The sequence below is a fragment of the Eucalyptus grandis genome, chromosome 4 (genome assembly GCF_016545825.1).
Source record: "Eucalyptus grandis isolate ANBG69807.140 chromosome 4, ASM1654582v1, whole genome shotgun sequence".
NCBI lineage: Eukaryota > Viridiplantae > Streptophyta > Magnoliopsida > Myrtales > Myrtaceae > Eucalyptus > Eucalyptus grandis.
Genome location: NC_052615.1, coordinates 10,964,559 through 10,971,186, shown reverse-complemented (window position 1 = coordinate 10,971,186; position 6,628 = coordinate 10,964,559).

Below are 6,628 nucleotides of genomic sequence, written 5' to 3'. Positions count from 1 at the left end.
TCTACAGTCCAACCTGATTATCCTTAAAGATGAATCTATGGTACTTTATAACTATTTTTTTTTTTAATTAAGGTCTATAATTAGCAATTGAGTTTTCAGAAGGCGATTGGAACATAGACTGGCATTGAAGTGTTGCCTCTTGTCTACTCTACCATCTTTGTGATCCTTCTGCTAGTAATACATTGGCTGCCTAAGGGAATTGTCTTGCAGATCTGCAACATGCTAAAGAAGAAGCAGGAAGAAGCTAAAGAATTGCTTGTTCGAGCACTTGCGACCAACAACAATCTGTTAATGCTTAATCATCCCATCTCCGAAGAAAAGATATCCTTATGGTTATCAATGTTTTCACAGGATGTTATTCGGGTTATCCATGATATTATCTTTTACCCCTGGCATTTCTTTGCAATTCCTTCACCAGACAAAACATCCGTAGGGTACAGAAGTATGCATCGCAGCTCATGTCCAAGCAGATTCACGCTTGAAGTTGCATCAAACGAGATATCTCTCCCTCTCTCTCAAACCCACAACATAAACGAGTGTGCACAAGTCACGCCCAAATAGAATCACAGGAGATCATGGATGCATGTGCCTATACAAACATGGGAAATTTCTACTTGCTCAGACATTCTTCTGAACACGGGTGCAATGATGAATCAGGAAAGTTTACGCGTGCTTATTTCTCAGACTTCTGGATTGTGGAAGCATGCTGGCTTCCTTCTTCTATTCAGGGACTCTATTTTTGTGTCCTGTCGGTTCCGGATGAAATCCCGAGGACATTTCCGGGTGCCTCGCTGAATCAAGACTATTTTTCTTCCCTCTTTGTTCATGAGATGCCGTCAGGTTCAATGTTTCAAATATGGACCCACTTCTCAAACTTAACATTCATAATAGTTCATTCTCGGCTTGTTATTTCCTTTGACTTGAGAGTACTCGGTTTCCTACTCGAGTTCATTATAAAAGACAGCTTGGCGTCACAACTTAGTGGGTTTTCTTGGCGGCGAGAAAGCCAGGGCAGTGCTAATATAAAACTTTAGATCGTGCGACATTTGAGCTGTCACATGATGCCCAACCTATGCGATTATTTGTCTTAAGGTCGCAAATCTTATCTTCTTTATCTTCGTTTATCATATTGACCACCTCCATGCAAAGACCGATAGAAACCAAAAGGTCCAAAATTGCTGTCAAAAGTTCTCCAAGATATAGGGTTCAATTACACGTGCTCCTGGAGGTGTACTAAAGAAGAGCATGAATGACATTGCTTTCCTTATAGTCGGCGTGCGCAATAAGTAGTTCCAAAGGTTTGAGCTAATAAAGAGTCCACTAAGTTTTATATTTGAATAGCTCTTGATGCTAACGCTGGTATATAGAAGAGTGAAAGTATGAAATATGCAGATATAATACTTTTCCAAAATTATTGAAGGTGAAAAGAGTGAATGATCAAACTCAAGACCCGATGATCCAATATTAAAATCTAGACGGAGTTTGCAGCAGTTGGTTGTGATAGTTTAAATCATAATGTGGTAAAATATAAATTAGAGATAAGTAATCTAGAAATCCTAAAACTTGTTATAAAAGTGTAATTCAATCCTAAAATTTACAGAAAATGCAATTAAGGTCTAAACTTGTTAAATTGATGCAACCAAGTTTTTCCATTAATTTTGTCTAACTAAAGTAATGGAAAACACTGACTTGGCTTTTTAATATCGTCTTCCTTTTTGTGGTGATGACATGGCTAAAACATGGAATATATCTATATCTGATTTTTATTACAAATTTTATTTAAATCAAACTAAAAAATAAGCTAAATTTAATAGATAAAAAAAGGAAGAAGGCAAATTGGCAAGGGCACTTGCTGCCGCCGGAGAGGGGCCAGTGATGTTTTCTTTTGTTTTTCGTTTTTTTTTTTTTAATTTAGTTAATTTACATGAAGAAGGATGAACATAAGGGGTAGTGGATTCAGGTCTAACATTCGTAATAGACTGCAGGACCGGTAAAAGCCAGACAGGAGACCCGCAGGAAAGACGTGTCCTCCTGCATTGCTTCACAGACAGGAGGAGACCCGCAGGAAGAAGAGCAAAGAGAACCGAAGCAAGCGAGAGAAATGGAAATGGTGATGGCGAAAACTAGAGAGAACGTATTGGAGAAGCGCCGAGTATACATGGCGGCAGATGGGGTGGCGCAATGGCCGTGATCCATCAAGAGGCGTCAAAGAGACCTGGCTTCTTCAGTTCCGCTCAGTTGTGACGACAATGGGACGCAGCAGCCGCGAGGAGTCGACCAGGTGTCTTTGGCCACAACAGTGAAGAGGAGTTCGAGAATTCGCGGCGTAAGCAGGTGCAAGGAGTGTCAAGACTCGAGAGAGTATATCACCCGAACATGTCCCGATCCTATCAAAGCATGATTCCTGCAAAATAAAATCACAACCAGTCTTCCGTGAAAGTTTCAACAATGATTAAAATTATGCAATCAACCACCGTGTTTAATCTATATATGACTTTCATCGGTATCTTTCGAGGAATTTAGAACAGTTTTTATTATACATATAGGTTTTAATTGCATTCGTTGAGATTGAAAAAAAAAATGTGCTTTTTGCTTTTTTAAACGATGGAGGAAAACAGAAAAAAGAGAGAGGAAACAACCAATAAAAAAGATATGTCGTTGAATATTAATAATAAAACACTAATAAAAATATTAAAATGACGTTACTTTAATTTTCTATATCAAATGATGAGTTTAGTATCAATAAACCAAAATTAAACTTTATTTTAGTAAGCAGATCACAATCATCTAAAAACTCGATTTAGTTGTTTCGAAAAGATTGAGAAGATAAGAATTAGGAATCTTCCTACTTTTTGCTTGCACTATGCATATACTCCCTTAACAAGTGTTCAAGTACGGAGAAAGAAACAATTCTTGTGATTTGATGTGGAAATATATCATCCGGCAATTAGATTTTCATTGTTCCCTTTTAGAATGCAGAATCTTTAATAATAATTTTTTAGATGCTTTTAGAAACACACATCCTAATTGGCCAACCCCAACCTCATGCAAATTCAAGCAACTCTCAACTTCATCAATGTGAATTGGAGTCTTTTAAGTTCCATCTTCACTATGAAATCGCAAATCACCAAACTCATCTCCATAATAAATATATTAAGTAAGAAACAACAATAGAGTGGAGTAAATGTTGCTAAACCAAACAACTCACTCCATACAAAGCAAGATTAATAGTTTTGTCGGAGACTTTGCGCTAGTGTATATATATTTTTCCAGCCATTGAAGTTTCTCCAATCATTTATGATTAAACTGGCCCCGTACAAATAGGACTTTCTCGTATACAATAAATAGAAAATAAAATGAGAAAATGCAAGCAGAAAATAAAACAATTTATGTTTACCAAAAAATAAAAATAATTTTTTTTATATTGGGTGAGTTTTAAAATGAGTAAAACAAAATATAATTCACGCTCGTTGGATTGTTTTTGGATTTCCCACAATTATTACAAATCTGCCTAAAAGATAAATTCATGTTTGTGATAGTTGCATTAAGAAAATCGAAAAGCAAAAGAGAGAATGATTCGGACTCACTTTATAGTGGTTTGAAGCACCGGATCGAAGCCCCGAATTCCTTCCGGAAGCCCTTGACTCATTCTCAGTCCCTCGTAATTTCTCGCAACCGAAGATAAATAAGTGGCAATCGATCGGCAGTTTGGTGGTTGATACATAAATCACCCTTTCCAACGACGCGCAGCTACAAAGAACTAATTGGCCCAAAAACTTGTTGACGCCCACAACTAGTCGCAGGCTTTCGTAGTTTTGGATATTTAAAGTCTTCAGGTTCTTTAAGTTTGACAAACCACCGAGACTTTGCAGATGAGGCCAACTCCAAAGGCGAAAGTACTCCCACGATTCCCATGTATCTACAACTTGAATGTGGAGTATCGAAGGGCAATGATGCAGTGTGAGAGCACGCAAGTTACTTAAAGACTCTTGATGGAAAAATTAGTCTCCCTTCACAAGTAATCAATTCATTGTGAATCTCATAAACTAGCATTTCCAAGGACTTGCAATGTTCAATAGACAATGCCTCCAGTGATTCGAACACCTAAGACAATTGGATCTCAACCAGCTTTGGACAATTTACCACCTTAACATCTTTCTTGATAGCCTCAACCTCTCGAGGGTGCCCAATACTCCACATGCAACTCCTTTAGTTGTGGAAGTTGAAGCCCATCGAGTTGAAATTCTTGCATTGGAGACCCATGGAGCTTTAAAAATGACAAATTTCTCAAGTCCTGAGAGAGTGACCCAATTGAATTGGAATTGCCAAGGCTTAGCCTTTGCAGAGACAAGGGAAGTGGCTGAAAGGTTTGCATGTCCAATTAGACAAGTCAAGTAACGTTAGCAGAGGAAGCGAACCAACCTCAATAGGAATAGGGACTTTGTGAAGTTTGACCCTTAAAACCGTTAGTTTGGATAACCTCTCAATCCACCATAACTGATCGATACAAAGTTTATCTCCTACTTGTCCATGTTGTTGTAGTATCAGCTCAACCAAATTAGTCAAGTTCGAGAGATCTGGGACTACCAGAATGATGAAGATGACACTAATAGATAGGTTAAACTTGTTGGGAGTGTTGGCAACCCTTGAATCTTATCACAATGTATCAACTCAATTCTTTGTTGGGTGTACCACTTGCATCATCCTCATTATTGTCGCATTTGCTCCTAGCTGATGATATGTGAGAGTTTTGAGTAGAAAATCTTGCTTAGATGGTAGGTGCTACGTCCGGCGATAGTAATGGAAGCGCTTGACAGAGTCTGAGCAGCTCGCACATATGACGGCGATGACGATCAACTGAGGAGAATCCGAGCAGCTTGGTCTCTTATGCCAAACGACAGCACAGTCCAAAAGAGACATAACAATCCGCATCCGAGATCACATCCCTGCACAGGCTGCAGCTAAACTCGCCATAGCATAAGGTCAATGCGCATTCATGACTCGAAACTTCTTGCCTTGAGTTGGAATGTCCCTGTCCAGCTTAATCGTGAGGCAGAAATATAACTGGACATTGCACGAATCGCAGCGGAAGGCCAACCTGCCAAGGGTGTTGTATCTGGGGTCATAGTAGATCCTTAGCGGACTACTTGTGGTGGAAAACTTCGCATCCTTCGCAGCAATAAACGAACGTCGAACTGTGGATCAGCGGTCGGCGTGCCTGACAGTGCAGGACACGGTCGAAATGTCCACTCAGCTCTATAAGGCCGAGAACATAAGGATGACCGGGATGCCGAAGTTGAGGGCCGTCAGCCATCTCAAAACGAACAAAAAATGGCCGGACTGTCGAAGAGGGACTCAGGCTCACCGTGAAATACCACACACGTCGGCCAAGCTCTTGTCAAAACTCGGTTATAACCTCTTTCCATCGCCATCAACTCAGTTGCTTGTAACTCTCTTTACGCATTGGAAACACCAGCTTTGCAAAGGCGTGATTGTCTAAACGACAGAGTTCATTTTTCCGAGAACTAAATGGCCAGAATTATAATTCGAGGGGCGAAATGTTCAACATACTTGATTTAAAACTTTAATTAATGTGTACTTTCATTACACGTAGGAAAGATGATTGCCTAATAAATTAGTAAAGTTAGATAACAAAAAGTGTTACTATTTTGGATTGAGGAAAAATTACTTAAAAGCCTTTTTGAAACAAAATTAGTTAGCGGTGTATCTCAAATTTAATTTTGAAGTTTCATCTTTTTAAACACACCAAATGCTAATTACTAATATATGGTACGCATTTCACTTAAAATAAAAGGTTATTTCTATCAAAGGTCATTTTTTTGCTAGAATAATCATAAATGTTTCCTATCTTTATTAATCTGATAGAGTAACGGAGAATTTTTGTTTTTTGTTTTTTTTTGTAAACTTATATACATAGGGAGTGTAAATAGTAAAGCAAAACTTAGAACATCCAACAAAATGGTCAAGGGGCTCAGACAATCCATTCAATTCTGTGAAGCAAAGTGTACGGTAGACCCCCAAAGTAACATAAATAGTTTGCTTTTTCTTTTTTTGGTTAATCTGTGAAAGACGAACTTGGGCTTTGGTCTATCATTAGTCTTAGAATTCCCTACTCATATTTAATGGGGCTGTGGTGATAAACTTGCTCAACTAGCGATTGATACTTTATTGGTATATTAAACATAACATTTCAATAGTGTAATAGGTGGGACAAAGTTCAATACGACACAACTTTAAAGTACTCCTTTATATGACAATAAGATATTCATTCTCTTGTCAATTTCTTTAGTTCTTACTAATGCCAGCTTGAAATTTTTCTTGAGCAAAAGTGCCCTCTTCTTAGTGTAAGCACATGAGATGGGCTTTGGTAGCAAACCGACGAATAGCTCCTTGAGTCCTGTACACATTTTATTAATGTGAGGGTAAATGCTTGTCTAAACTCAACTCTACATGCCCTAAATCCATCAATGCCGTTGGTATCATGGTTCCCAAGTGTCTGAATCCATGCGATCGACGATTAAAATCTATTTAGATCCGATGATTTGGGTCCAAAGTAGACAAAATAAAGGCAATACCAGAGCAATTCGTGAATCGGTTCCTCTAGAGG